Consider the following 15964-nt stretch of genomic DNA (forward strand, 5'->3'; position numbering starts at 1 on the left):
TTGTGGTACTGGGGATCGAACTCAGGTCTTTGCGCTTGCAAGGCAGGCCACCGAACCGCTGAGCTAAATCCCCGGCCCTTTATTGACCCAATTCTGAAGCTAACCGTGGGCCACAAGATGAACTCCTACTGGCAGGCTAACACTATTAAATACTGACCTCCTATATATCAAATTATACAGAGAAAATCACTTGCTGGCTGATGCCATTGTTCTGAAACTGTCAGTAACCTGATCAAAAATATTTAATGTCATTATGAAATATAGAACAAATACCTTAGCTTGACAGTCAAATTCTTCAATTTACTGATCTCAGCCTACCATTTCATTACCCTCACATTTATTTTATTTTTTGAGACAGGGTCTTGCTATGAAGTTCAGGCTAGCTTTGAAATCACTATGTAGCCTAGATTAAACTCAAACTCATGGTAACCCTTGTGCTTCAGCCTCCAGAGTGCTGGACTTACAGATGTGCACCACCATGTCAGGCCTTTCTACAAAATTTATAACAGAAATGTGACCTAGATGATTGGGCTCTCATTCTTCCAAACATTTCTTTTCCTTTTCCTTACTGAAAATATCCCCCACTCTCTTTTTTTCTTGTTAAAATAACCATAAATTTCCAGTTCTTATTAAAGTGCTCCTAAATATTATAACCTACATCAACCATTCCTGGTTTAAATGACATGTTATAAATGTCAATAACATGTTGCCTATCCACATTTGTCAGGGATGTCAATAGAAATTTCTGCAATGATGGAAATATATATCTGAGATGCCCAGTATGGAATCTACCAACCACACATGTTGCTAAGTGCTTAAAATGTGGCTAGTACACCTGAGATACTAAATTTATTGTTTTATTTTAATTCTTTAAATTTAACATTAAACTGCTCATGTGCTATGGCTTTGTATTCCTTGGTGAGAATATAGATGACTGAAGAAATTAGTGCCTTATTGTATACTCGTGTATGTGATGACTGCAGTAGTATTTATTATGTGCTGTGTGTTTTATGCATTGCTTGACTACTGTATTTGCTTCTGTGATATTATCTTGAGGAAGTCTTTTCCCTACACCTAATTTTAACAATACTGTACAAATGATATTTGCCTTATTTTCTTCTTAGTTTTAATGACTTAAAATCCCTCAGAATTGAATCAATCACTACTTGGACCCTTCATCATAATACAAACAAAACAAGATTAGGAATGATTTGAATTGAACCTCTGAACTAGAAAGCTCCATTATTCATTACCATCTCTTCTCTATTCCATCTGGAGGAAAAGCATGGTTTACATACCTACTGAGACATACAATTGCCTCAGTTTTCAATATGACCATTTCTACAGAAAAAGAACATCCCTGGATACAGAGAACAAGTTAAGCTTACAAATCGTTCCTTTTTTCCTCCCTTGAAACCTTGCTACTTTCTTAAGTAGTTCTTTACCAAAGATTTTCCCAGGACATTTTTATCTCTATTTGTATGTTAGGCAGTGATCAACCTGAGGCAGTGAGGAAGGCTAGCCCTCTGCCAGCAAGTCAGGGAGGTAGCATGTATTTAGAATTTGACAATGGTATGCCCCTGGCACTTGCTGGCTTACCCATGGTCCTTCAGGAGTCATCATGTCAAAAGACCAACCATCAATAAAATCTTGTGCCTGGCAAAGCCAAAAGCAGTGATCAAGTGGTCTGGATGCAGATTAGATTCTGACTTATTAATAAGCCTTCAGAAAATAAACCTGAGTGAATCTCTGATAGCAACAGTTTACAGAGATGTTTAATGAGCTCAGAGATGTTTCAGAGTTCAGCTACGCCACATGCCTTCCTTCTGACTTAGCAAAGGGCAGGACCAGGGCAAAGAGGCCACTTGAGAAGACAGGCAATGAGCTGTATATTTTCCATTCAGAAATAAGTTCATTTGGAAAGACTGGAAAAACCTTCAATGAAAACTTTTTCTAAAATAATAAAATAAAAGAATTTACATTGCTGTCATGAGCCAAACAAAACCAAGAAATAATTATGAATGTGTATTCTCCCCTGCATTGTAAAATGTTTACAAACTGTAGTATAATATAGCAAGCTTTAGAGACAATGGTAAAGATAGCAATAACATTTAACTTGTAAATTTTTGATATTTAGCTATAAAAGAATCACCATGTGTTTAAGTCACATTTAAATACATATAAATAAAATTATCATCTTCAGACACAAGCTAGTGGCTAAAGAAAGAATCTATGATTCATTTTCCTCAAAGTAAATGCACCAAAGGTATTTGGTGTCATGTATTTATGAAAGAGAATTTTTGAAATTCACTCTCACTACATCAGCCAAAGAGTGTAAGTAAGGATCTTAATTAGGGAACTTTTAAACATGAACATAATCTATAAATAGTATAGATAATAATAATTAACTTTTGAAGAGAAACTTACGGTTTATGGTATGTGTGTTATATACATCCCTTCCTTTGATTTTTGGTACAAAATAACTTTATCTGAGGCAGAGAAAGCTTAGTAAGATTAGGTAAATTGTTCAACATCATTAAAAGAATTACCATTGAAGCTGGAAAATGATCAGGGATGATGTCATCTCTGAAGCTCTTTCTCTCTGCGATCGAGGCTAAGTTTGAATAGTATGATATCCAGCAACAGTTCAGAGCAGCCAGTAGCATAAAAAAAATTGTGAAAGTAAAGCAGAATGACTTTCAAGGGTTACTTCAGGGAAACAAATTCTTTATCAAGAAGAAGAATTTCAGGAACACTAGACTACTTTGGATGGTATGACATTTTAACAATATTAGTCTTTCCAATCTATGAACAGAGGAGGTTTGTAGATCTTTTCATGTCTTCAATTTATTTCATCTGTGTTTTGTAATTTTCATTATACAACTATTTCACTTCCTTACATTTATTCCTGGGTATTTGGAGGGGTGGCTGTTTTAAATGGGATTGCTTTACAATTTCCCACTCAGCAAATTTGTTTTTGTTGTATAAAAAGCAACTTTAAATTATCTATGGGAAGCCACTATAGTGTCATAAATAAAAAGCAGTGATTTTAACATAAGAAATCTTGGAATAAGTTCTACTTCTACCATGTTCTCTGCTTTTCTTTCCTTACAATCTTTCTTTTCCAAAGAACACAACAAAGAAACAAAGAGCCAAACATACTGACTCATGTCTTTTTCTAATAGTGTTGTGGTCAATTTGATTCTGCATAAAAATGTAGTAGTGAAGCTTTGAACTCTAGGTTTTGGACAGCCAAGAGTGGAAAAACATCTTTAGCAAAAAGAACAGCGCATTCCAAATCTGTCCAGTGTTATGTATTCAGAAGAAAAGTCCACTTGGTCATGCAGTCCCAGTGGAAGCCTTTTTCTATTGTCTAAACTTCCTAAAAAAAGACATGACTGAATTTTACCTTTCAGTGAAATTTTGAGTTGATTTTTTTGTTGTTTTGTTTGTTTTTATTTCTACCTTTCTCACTCAAGCCTTAAGACCGTTTCTTCGCTTGAACTTGGTTTTAGAACAAATAAGGAAATCAAATAGCTTTCTGCTACACAAACTGGCTCCATCCTTCTTTGCTTTACCCATTTATTTATTTGGTGCTGAGGATCAAACTCAGGACCTTGCGCTTGTGAGTCAGGCGGCAGAACCACTGAGCTAACTCCACAGCCCCGGCTCCATCCTTCTTTGGGAGAAAAAAGTCTGTTTCCTGAAGGGGCACTGAGTCTTCATTAAGAGATTCTCAATGCTAAAATTGGTTATTACATCCCAATCATATGTCATGCCTTTGGTTGTCTGAGAGGTTGCTTTTGTAAAGACTGTCACAGTGTAACATAGTCCCATAATAGAGTACAAAGGGCCCTCATATACACTGGTTCATTTAATATATACCTTTGGTTTCTTAATGTTTTATCATCGTTTCTTGTTACTTGCTTTAATTATTAAAGACAGTGACTAAGATAATAGTACTTGGTGTATTTCTAAATGGCTAGTGTCATTTTTTTAGCTACACATGGCTCTAATTGAGAAGTTTGTTTCAGCATCAATCTCATTCCCAAATTGCTCAAAGAACATCTCTAGGTTGTCATCACTCTTTTCTCCTTGGGAGGAAGACACACCTTGAATGTACTGTTAACACACTCATCCTATCCACAGGCCATTCTTTCCTTTGCTCCTTCCTTCCAGTCACAGGAAAATAAATATGCTTCCCTTTCCCCTTTGCCTATTCTCTGAGCACTTTTCATCCTGCTGTCCTGAGACTGTACTCTGAAATTTTTGTACTAGATTTTGACTCATCACTGTATCAAACCTCCCAGAGATATTTCATAGTACTCAATTAGAATCCAAACTATGTCTGAGGATTTACAAGGCCTTTCTTCATCAGGCCCTTCCCATCTTTCCAGCTGCATTCTTTTCCGCGTCACCTACTCTCATCAGTTTCATTCTACATGACAGTCACAGTTCTTCTCAGAAGTTCCATAGCTCTTCTAGGGTTTTCATTCATGCTATTCTGTTCTTCCTGCTTAGAACACTCTGTACTCTCATCACCTCTCAAAATCCTTACCAATCCCAGCAGTCTTCTTTAATCTTCTAGATTAGATGAGGTGGTCTACTATGTGTTCTCATATTGCCAGCATCCCTCTGTGACATCTAACACTCCCAGTGTTTCTTCTTATTTATCTGATTTTCTCCCTTTCTCGACTATAAATTCTATTATGGCTTGAACTGAGTCTGCCTTACCAAGCAGTGTATCTCCAGCACAGAGCCTGAAACCAAGGGTAAATTCTAAGCATGGCTAGATGAAAGAATAAATAAAGGTAAACCAATGAATAGCAGAAAAAGCAGAAATACCAGAGACAAAACAGTAGATTTGGTGGCTCTCCAGGGGTTTAAAAAAATATGAATGGTCAAAAGTCTCTTCAAGGCCAGGTATGGTGGTACATACTTGGGAGGCTGAGGCACGAAGATCGCCATGAGTTTGAGGACTGCCTGGGCTACATAATGAGTTCAAGACCATCCCGAACTACACAGCAAGACTATCTCAAAAAAGAAAAAAAGGGGCCAGGGATTTAGCTCAGCGGTTTGGTGGCCTGCCTTGCAAGCGCAAGGACCCAAGTTCAATCCCCGGTACCAAAAAAAAAGAAAAAAAGTCTCTTCAAAGAAATCAAAAATCAAAAAGTCTTTAGCAACAACAATACAAGGCAAGAAGAAAGCTCTAATAGAGGCCCTTAGCAATATGTGATAAAAAAAATTATAACCATGATACCCTGGCAGCCCCTCTCATTCTCATCCTGGGAGTTTCCCAGAGCGTTTTAAAGTCTGGGTCAAGGACTATCTTCACCATGATTTTACACCCCCAACTAGCCCCACTGAATCTGAATCTTTTGAGCTGGGGCCAGAAATTTGCATTTGTAACCAGCATTCTAGGAATTCTGTGCACCTTAAGCTCCTGAGACCAGAAGAAGTGGAAACAATGGCAGTAGATGGTAAGTAAATAAGGATAAGAAGAATGCCTTTCCTTAACGGTGATTAGCTCAATACTGAGCCCCAAGTTGCTCCACATGTGGTAAGGAAGACTCAAGTCCACCTTCACCTGCTTCATCTATGATGAACTAAGCACAGCTGACTCATGGCTGGCCCTTAGATGTTCCCACAAAGGTCATCTGTATATGGGGGTGGGGGTATTTTCACAGTACTTTAGTCATAACCCCCACTTCACTTTTCATTGATGTCTTTTTTTTCCTGCTTGGGGTATGGCCCAGTAAAATCCATCTGTGAATTTTGTCTGGACAGATGAACATTTAACCAGTATTCGATAAAACAATAATCCCTTGTCTAGGACCTGGACAAAGTGCTAATAATACTAACTATTAACTCATCATCAGTGATTATTCCTCTGGGGAAAATAAAATCTCCCCTTTAGTCTCACTAAAGATGTGGTTTTAAAGCCCTCTCAAATTTCACATTTGTTAAAGAAGAATAATTATATATGGCTGATTGACAAAAGCATCCAGAAAGTTCTATGTGAGGAAACGAGGCTCACTTCAAACCAGTATTTCCTATTTTGATCTTATATTCCAAGTATTCTCATTTTTTCCTTTGGGTTTTACATATATTTTTGTCCTTTATGGTCATGCCCATAATCTGTCATATTTACAATGGATCCAGAATAAACACTTGATTTCATTGTTCTTCTATTATTTGTAGTTCAAGGTTATCCTGGTCCGGGGATTTAGCTCAGTGGTTCCACCACCTGCCTTGAAAGAGCAAGAACCCAAATTTAATCCCTGGTCCAAAAAAAAAAAACATTATTCCCAAAACTCCATTCTCTCACTGGCCATTTGACATGAGTGCATTGTACCTTAAATTCCTGATAAACCAGAATGTATGTGATGTGGGCAAGAAAAACAATGCATCTTGACTTTCCTAAAGTAGTTTGATTCAAATGTTTTAAGTGTAATTGAAAACATACTTTTACAAGCAAATGGAGCCAATAAACTAGAAAAGCCATATGGAAGCACCAGACCCATCTTCTCTACATCTTCTCTAGTTTTTAATAACTGCAATACAGAGACTTAGAAACAATAAGACATTTCAACCCAGATTAATACAGGACAAGTAAGTGTGGTGCATCAAAAGTGCTCTGTACAGAAAGTTCCATCAGGGAAAGAAGAGGAAATACAGACAAACGTGATGTCTTTGCCCACCTCTTTAATGTCAGTGTATCCCTTTACACAGATGGTACAGTTAAAAGGGAAAATGTCACTACCTCTTTCCCCTTTAATCTCAAGATCTAAAAGCATGATAATCTTTCTTTATTTGTTGTTATTTTAAAATATAACAACAAAGGAAATATCTACTCAGACCAAGTTCTTTTCTCTAATTCCAATGACATAATTACCACCAAACTGATGAGACATCATCCCTCATCACCCTGTGTTATCCATGCAGTCAGCCTGGCCTTGCCATGTGCATGGTGGAGCAGTTCTCTTGGCAATGAAAAGAACTCTGGGTTGTGAAACTGCATCCTTTGCACAGACTAAATCATTCTGGCATACTGGCTTCTCTTATTTCTCTAGCTATTAATTAGAGCAGATTTATTTACTCAATTTATAAAATGATACCAATCATTAAAGTAAATCACTTGAAGTTTAAAAAAAGCTAATTATAGAGCTTTTAATAAAAATAAAATACACATAAAAGCTTTTTACCGTAGGGCTGGAGGCAGAACTTCTAAGTTGTATATTGTTATCTAATATACTCCACATTAAATTCCAGGGATCATAATTTGACTCAAATTTGTTTAATTGTTAACCATGACGTAATGGGCTCTTATTGTGTAGAACAGAGTCGCTATGTTTAAAAATATCCTTTTCAATGTAGATGTCAATTGTTAAAGTACCTCTCTTCCATGTGCTGGCAAAGAAATGAAGATGGGAAAATAGTTATACACTTTTTAAGAGTATAAATTGCTACAGCTTTTGTAGGCTAAACTAATCATTCCACACTAAGAATCTATCCTACACGTGTGTAGATTAGATACTTACAGACCTAAATGTATCCCTTAGGAAATAAGGATAATGGTATTCACCAAAGGGTACAATCAGCAGAGTAAATCTACAGAATGGGAAAAAATACTTACAAGTCATACAAGGGATTAATATTCAAAACAAAGACCAATTCTAAAATGAACAAAGTACTTAAATAAATATTTCTCCAAAGAAAATATACAAATGGCCAGCATGCACATGAAAAGATGCTTGCCATCACTTAGAGGAATGCTAATCAAAACTACAGTAAGAAACAACCTCATACCCATTAGGATGGCTAAAATCAAAAGAAAAAGGAAGAAAAAGAGAATGTAAAGGAAAAGAAAGGAAAGACAGGAGAGGAGAGGAGAGGAGAGGAGAGGAGGGGAGGGGAGGGGAGAGGAGGGAAAAGGAAAGGGAAAGGGAAGGAAAGGGAAAGGACCAAGTATTACGAAGGACATGGAAAAGTTAGCCCCCTGTGCATGGTTGGTGAGAATTTGAAATGGTACAATTGCTATGGAAAACAATATGGCAGTTCCTTAAAAACTAAAAATAAGATTACAATATGACTCAGCAATTCCGCTTCTAGGTATAAACCTAAAAGAAGTGAAAACAAGATTTCAAATAGACATTTGGACACCCATGTCCATAGTAGCATTATTCACAATAGTCAAAAGGTAAAGCAATCTAATTATCTATCAGTAGATGAATAGGTAAACAAAGTGTAGTATATACATACAATCAAATATTATTCTATCTTAAGGGAGGAAATTCTGACACTTGTTACAGCATGGATAAACTTTCAGAACATTATGCTAATAAAACAAGTCACAAAGTGACAAGTTCTATAGATTATGTTTATATTGTTTGTCTTAGCGAGTTAAATTCAGAGAAACTGAAGGTAATATAGTGGTTACCAGAGAGGAAGGAATAAGGAGTCATTGTTTAATGGAAGTAGTATTGTAGTACTGCAAGATTAAAGGAGTTGTGGAATTGGTTGTACAACTAAGTGGTATATTTATCACTATTGAACTGTGCACTTAAAATAGTTAAAATATCTTATGTAGTTTATTCAGCAATAGGTGCTTTTCATTAGATTTTATTATTCAGTAGTATTTGTTTTTTACAAAAGTCTTAAATTTATAGCAAAATTAAAATAAAAAAGTAGAGATTTCCTACATACCTATTAACACATCTCCCAGTAGATCAGCATATAAGTTACAACTGATAAACCTACATTGACACAGCCTCTCCCATTATCAACACCTCCCAAGAGAGTTGTACATAAGTGCTTGTAATGACTGTATTAGTTTGCTATGACAGATGTAACAAAGTTGCATAACTGGCTGAGCTAGATAAAGTTCTGGACTCCACAATTCCAAGACAAAATCATGGAAAGTATTGGTTTTTTTGGAAGGCTGTGAGGAAGTATTTGTTACATGCATCTTTACTAGCTTCTGATTGTTTGCTGATAATCTTTAGCATTGCTTTGGTTGTAGATGGCACATCACCACAGCCTCTGTCTTCGTCTTTACATGGTGCTCTCCCTGTTTGCATGCTTGTCTCTATCTCTTCAAAATCCTCTATTTTGTAAGGATATCAGTCATCTAGTATTAGGGATCCACCCTACTCCAATATGACCTCATCTTGACTAATTATATCTGCAAGAAAACTTATTTCCAAATAAGATTACATGCTGTTATTAGTGTTTATAATTTCAAAATATAAATTTAGGAGGACAAATTCCACACCTAACAATGATCTCAGTTTTTATTATTAGAAAAGCTACATACATGTGTGCATGTATGTGCAAATATTAATGATTAGATGGTGGATACTATAACTGATAATTGATGTTACCTACCCCAGAGAAACAGAGGGAAATGAGAAAGGTAAGTAAGCAGTATTTTGATCTCCATACTTTTAAATTGATTTAAAAGTGTCCAACAAGCATATATAACTATCGAAAATTTAAAGAAACTACTTGAAATTTTTTAATTCACCTTATAGGTATCAGCTAAGGTATAGGATCACCTTGAAAAGAATGAGGACCACAATGAAGTGTTCCAAAATTTCTGAAATGCTTTTCAGATATCAGTGTTCTAAACAGTGATATTTTATATATTTTCTTAAGGGGGGTTGACTCCATTGAAAAGTAGAATTTGCACTAAATTTAGATTCCAGAGAGCCAAATAGAGTTCCATTCCTTGGCCTAAATGAATATGTAATATAAGGTCTTTAACCAAACATTAGGGCATTTGTCTTTTTAGCTTTAAAAATTTCTGTAAATTTCAGTTATGCAGCCTGTCATGATTTACATCTAGATGTCCCCTCAAAGCCTCATGGACTCATAGGTGGGGTTTTTGGAAGGTAAGATTGCTTCAGGGAGGCATGATACTCATCACTCAATTAGTCTACTGATGAGTGTATAGCTAAATGTGATGTTTAGAGGTGGAGCCTGGCCAGAAGAGAGTCACTGAGGTCACTTTAGGGTATATCTCCTTCCCCCAGTGTCTCTCTCTACTTCCTATCTGCCATGCCATGAGCAACTCTCCTCTGCCATGTCCTAGTGCCATGTTGTCCTGTTTTGGAGCTAGCAAACCCTCTATAAACTGTCACTCCTAGTATTAAAATCTGTACTAGTTTGGGCTCACTAGAGGTACAGATTTACATATATTTATGCATATGATTTATAAAGGATTTACAAAGTAATCTTACAATGGCCACCCACAGAGTCAGGGATCAAGAATTTACAAAAGAACTGTCTGTGCACTGGGAGCTTCAGGATCCAACTGAAAGCCAAAGGCCTGACAAAGCCAAAGAGAATTGTTTGGGAAGCCTGAAAGGACTCGGACAAAAGTCCCATACAGAAGCTTCTTGAAAAAGCAAAAGGAAACACTTGTTTTTCCTTTTTTATTTCATTGAGGCTGTGAGCCTATTGGGTGGTGCTACCCACATTTAGGGTGAGTGTTCCCTCCTCAGTTTTCAGCTTACTTGTCAATCATCCACAGAGAAACCCAGAACTGTGCTCCACTCATCTGATAGGCATTTATTAATTCCTTCAGGTTGACACCATGATTAAATATAACACAGTTCTTTAGTCATGTTTATTCGTATCTGGCTCTTACATAAATGTGTATCACAGCAAAATTGTAACTTGAAAACAGGTAGCCACCACTTCTCCTAAACAAAGATCCAAAGATGGTTATCACTGCTCTAAATTGTACACTGGAAGGCCGTAATATCTGTAGTATAAAATCAGGCTCCCCAGTTCTTTAGCTCTGCCTCTGGAAGGTATCCCTGGCAAACCCCATAAATGCTGAGGGAAGGACAGCTCACCACTCCAGACTGATATGCAAAGACAGAGTTGAACCCCACAGCTTACTTTTATCACTCCTCTAGAACTTCTCTTCCTGCCTTTATTAGATCAGGAAAAAATTATGAAGTACCCAGTTTAACCAGGACTGCTTACAAGACCCTTCAGATCAACAAAATAGGTTGTCTCTATCCAGTTGAAGATAAAGCTTTTGGATAAGACAGACTGAAAATAGTGACAAGACCATGTGAAAATGTTCCAGTAAAGGAATTACAAGACATTGGAGTAGTTACCAATCTGCGTCAGAAGCCCCTAACTCAATCTTGAAAATTTTCCATATCTTCATGGAATCATGTCAGTTCAGCTGCAAAACTGATGCATTGGATATTTTTCCCCACTTTCTAAGAAGTGTGTGTTCCACTTGTGTCTAGCTGCTGAGGAGGCTCATAATTCAGATGAGTGGTTACCAAGCCCCCATGGCTCAGCAGCTCAAAGAAAAGAAACATTGGTATTTCTGACTTGGATGCCTTCTTTCAACTTTCTGAATGATACCATGTTCCCACCCTGGGTAGGTGAATCCACTCTGCCAAATCCAGGTGTAAAAGAATTTCTACAGGTATTTGATCTCAAGTCCTGAGAATAATGAGGAATAGTTACTTGCTCCCCATCAGTATCACTCAGAACACACACTTCCCTTTTACTATGTATATCAAATACATTATCCTATGTGTGTTTATTAGCTTTTTCAGTCATAGCACTTGACAGAGTGACAAAGATCCCTTCCCATTCCTTTGATGTTTCCTCTTAGCTCTCTCAGAATTCTTATTTCCTGGCCTGTTTTTCTTAACACTGGGATGTGAAGTTCAAGCACATATTCCACTATTTGGAGTTTTTGTTGTTATTTTGCTTAGTTTTGTTTTAAGGAATTCTACTCTATCTTTTCCTGCAATATGCTCTCTAAATTTATCAAATGCCAAGGCAAGCTAATGTTTGATCGTTTGACCTTTAAGTCTTATTTCCTAACAAAGACCACTATCATTTTTCCTTTTTGACTTCTGAAGTCATAAATATCTACACTACAGGAAACAAGATTAGTAACAAACTGATAAAAATGATTAAATTATTTTCCCAAGAGAGAGATAAACCTAGATTCCCTTACTGAAACTATTATTTTGGGGGGTTTGGTGAGGTCTTTTTGTTTTTGTTTTGTTTGGGTTTTTTTTTAATTTTCTAATCTAGAGCTTTATTTAATTTAAGAAAAACAATTAATTTAAATTGATTTCTAATCCATACCCTCCTTGGTCAATCAAACTGTGAGTTCCATCAAATTATATATTACTACGCTTCTCTCAATTACCAAAGCACAATTTTCGGCATACAGTAGACACTCCATCACGCAGTTCATTGGGATTGGGTAAAGAGGACCAAAACAAAAGACGTGCCCTTAGTTATAAAATAATCTCTGTGTATAATACCATCTTCAGAGAGGGGTCTATCCATGGAACCAAAGTAGAATTTTACCTCAATGAATGAGTTTTATAAGTATATTCTCCCACCATAGAAAGCATATATGGTTATATAGAATCCCATCAGTAGCTATACCATTGTTTATTGTTCTTTTTTCCACATGCTCTCAAGAGCAGACATTTTGTTTTGTTCTTGGCTTGGTGTATTACCAAAGTCTAGAGCAGGGCCAGGCACAATTAATATTTGTTGAATTAAGGATTATAACAAGGTTTTGTTCTTGCAGCATTCAGACAGCTCTACTGAAATATCTTTTCCTTTCCTTTAGTGGCATCTTCAGCAGATTCTATAACTTTTTGGTCATCTTCAACATTAAAGGCACAATCCAATAAAAAATTTCAACCTCATATATATGAAATCTTTTTCCTGTCCCACCAGTAGCCAAATTTGTATTCTGCTTTTTACTCTCCCTCCCACCTCAGTACCTTATTGTGGATGCTGCATGTGTCCAAGACTAGTTCTGTCACTCTTCTTGCTTTTCTTACTCCAATGACCTTGGTCCTGAAACCTGGGGGATATGAGGAGCGAAAAGAAAGGAAAATGATTTTTGCTTTGTTTTGCCTTGTTTTGTTTTACTTAACCTACTATGGTTGAAGGGTTTTTTCCACACATCTTCACTGGGTAAATTCTGAAGGAGCGTCCAACCCCACTACTGCATCTCTCATGAGATATATGTGCAGATTCTTTAGAGAATGTTAGCACCAATGAAGGGAAAGAGTTCACTTGTTTGCTACAAGCAGAAACAGCTTCCAACCTGCTTCACATACCAAGGTTTATTTATAGACTTATGCTCCCTCTTGAGAAGTCTAGCCCAAATACCCTCTATGACATCTTTATGACTCTCCAGAAATTGAGAATCACATCTTCATCACTTACAAATGTGGGACTGTGAGCCACTACATGCCACTTCATCCTCCTAGACTCTGCCATTTGTCAGACTGGAAGACTGCAAAGCAGATGCAGGCTTTCTCATAGATAGCTTCACCTTTTACCAGAGAACCTATGGAACTCCCACTGCTCACCTACACCTTCATACGTGGCTTTGAGGAGTAGAAAGCACCTACCATCTGCCTCTGTCTCACAGGAAAATTTCTCACCATGATGGTTGACTTCTCCAGAGGTGGATGTTCCCCAACTTTCCTACCTCTTATTGCCAGATAGATGGATGCAGACGGATAGATAAATAGATGTAGAGGGAAGGAAAAGTGTTGGGTTTGGTGGTTTCAGAGCTAACCCTTGTAGGGTCTTTACTAAGTGTGTGTTGGGATGTGAAGAGGAATTGCTGAATCTTTTAGACTTACCACCTTTCTGTTTTCAACGAGAACCTTGCATTTCAATTTCAGTACAACAGGAAAAGTTCTGTCAACATCCTCTTATTTATACTATATAAAACAGATCCTTTTGTATTCACTGTTCTCTCAGGGGCCAACAGAGTATCTAGCTGTTCAAGCATTGAGAAAGACTATAACTCCTTGTTGGATTATATTCTTGGTAGAGGATTAGATATTTTGGATGTTGATGAAATTCTGATTAACTGAAAGGTGCTAGAAGAAACTTAAGGATATCACATCTTGAATCCTGATCACTTCAGAGTCCTGCGAAAATATCTAAACCCCACTCTGAACTTTCATGGGGTGTAAGACTAGGTGGCTCCTCAAATCCTTCAATTGTCAGAAAGTCTCCCTGAAGAATAAATAGCAAGGACAACATTTTAAAAATTAAACCTATGCTCAAGGGGAAATTAAAGATAGAAATATTTGATAATGAGATAGTCTTCTGTATACTAGAAGACCTACTTGCTGCAGTCCTTGGGCTTCAAAATATCTCAAGCTACTAGAATTTAATGTCATCAGAATCTTAAAACAGAAACATTTGGCTACATATATTTATTAATCCCCCTCCTTGAGATTTGATTCATATTGTTGACCTTGTCACTGGACTGACTTTTGGCCGCCCTCAGATAAAGTTGAGCGGTTTGTGTTACTTTGCTTTCACATTCATTCACAGATTCTTGACTTGTCAAATCCTCCCTGAACCTATTAGATACATCCTTCTGAAATATACATTGGAGAACAAAAATGATGACTGGTGGTAAAATGTTACTGGACAGGGCGAATTAATATAATTTTGTTGATTCCTACTTTCCTTTGAAGTTTGTCTGATGTTCTCATGCAAATCAATTTCTCTCTCTATGATATTGCTCCTTTAATGATAAGGGATACCATTTACTTTTCTCAAACAAATAAAATGGAAAGTAGAATATCTCTATAACAAAATTCTGAATTTGAGGAATTTCTTATTTTATTACAAGTTCAATGATTAACTCAGTTTCTTTGGCAAGCCTTGAGCTTAAACCTTCCTTTTCCTTATCTGTCAATTTAAGACCAGGTAAATTTATGATTCATTTATTGTTTATTCTGTAATAAATAGGCTCTGCAGAAAACATTTTCTTTATGAAAATATGTAGAATCTGCATTTTTTTAGATGAAGAAACACATTCCAGAAGATTAAGTAACTAGCATAGCATATGGTTCGGGTAGTCAGTGATATAGTAGAACCAGAATCTAAACCTCTTGTATTTAGTTCCAGATGCTCAGCTCATAACAGCTATAATTGCTTTTATCCTGAGTGACCTCTGAGCTTCCTCAACCATATCGTTGTGTTCTATGTTCAGAGCCATGAACTATTTTATTTCATTGCAAAAGGGGTTGTAGAAAAAATTATTATTGCTGGTTTTATACATAAAAAAAATTGCAAACCTTATTTTTGTAGCTACTTTTGTGTTATAAATGGTGGAGATTAAGGAAATAACAGGATGATTCATCTCTTTTGTATTTTTCTTTAAAAAAATATTCTACTGAAACAAATACTTTAATTTTAAATATTCCCCAACATAGAGATTATATATATCCTTCCTCAGAGGACTAGCTATTGCTTATTTGGGAAGAAGTTTTCTCGACTGATGTGGGTTCTATTTGGCAGGGGGGGGGTTCTATTTTATTATCTTAGTGTCAGTAACAGAGTAAATCTGATCTTTTTTTCCTTTCCCTTTCTTATGATGCAAATGATAGGACAGAATGCACTTCAGGGGAGACGCACAGCATTGTATTGAGATACTACCAGGAATGTTAATTATTTTCTGCAATTAATGTTTCAGAGATGGTCTGTTTGCACAGATTAAAAATAGAAGGAATAAAATGTTCACACATGGACAACGAGGAATTCCAGTCTTACATAAAAGAAAAAAAAAAGGCAAATATCATTTTCTACCTCCTTTTAAGTAACAGATTCAGTATCATCTGTGACTGGGTGTTTTCCTTATTCCCAACCTGCAAGGAAGAGGGTGGAGAGGAAGGAAAGGTAGTTCCAACAGATACATAAACCGATTTTATCAAGAATTACCTAACCTGCTTAATAATAATTGTCTTCTTATCTGCTGGCCCCGAAAGTGAAAAATGTCTTGACTGTCAGTCTTTGAACCAGTAAATCATGATTTTCCTAACAGCTAAATATTCAGTGAGGGGAAAGAAACATTTGAAATGATTAAAATAAAAACTAGAATGAGAATTTGGAGAATTCTTTTTTTTTTTTTTTTTTTTTT

General features: G+C 36.4%; 1 protein-coding gene and 1 long non-coding RNA gene across 3 annotated transcripts in view; one reads left to right on the plus strand and one right to left on the minus strand.

Moving 5' to 3' along the window:
* Col8a1 (collagen type VIII alpha 1 chain) overlaps window positions 1-15964 on the plus strand; it is a 144960-nt gene that overhangs the window by 13041 nt on the left and 115955 nt on the right. The gene's annotated exons all lie outside the window — the stretch shown is intronic.
* The window catches only part of LOC104873104, a 16810-nt gene continuing 8193 nt past the window's right edge, over window positions 7348-15964 (minus strand). Inside the window, exons 2-3 of the long non-coding RNA XR_783359.1 lie at window positions 12789-12871; window positions 7348-7410 (exon numbers count right to left, since the gene is read on the minus strand). This is a non-coding gene — a long non-coding RNA (uncharacterized LOC104873104). The remainder of the gene's footprint in view (window positions 7411-12788; window positions 12872-15964) is intronic.

Source organism: Fukomys damarensis, unplaced genomic scaffold, assembly GCF_012274545.1.
Source record: "Fukomys damarensis isolate Sample0158 unplaced genomic scaffold, DMR_v1.0_HiC HiC_scaffold_24, whole genome shotgun sequence".
Lineage (NCBI taxonomy): Eukaryota > Metazoa > Chordata > Mammalia > Rodentia > Bathyergidae > Fukomys > Fukomys damarensis.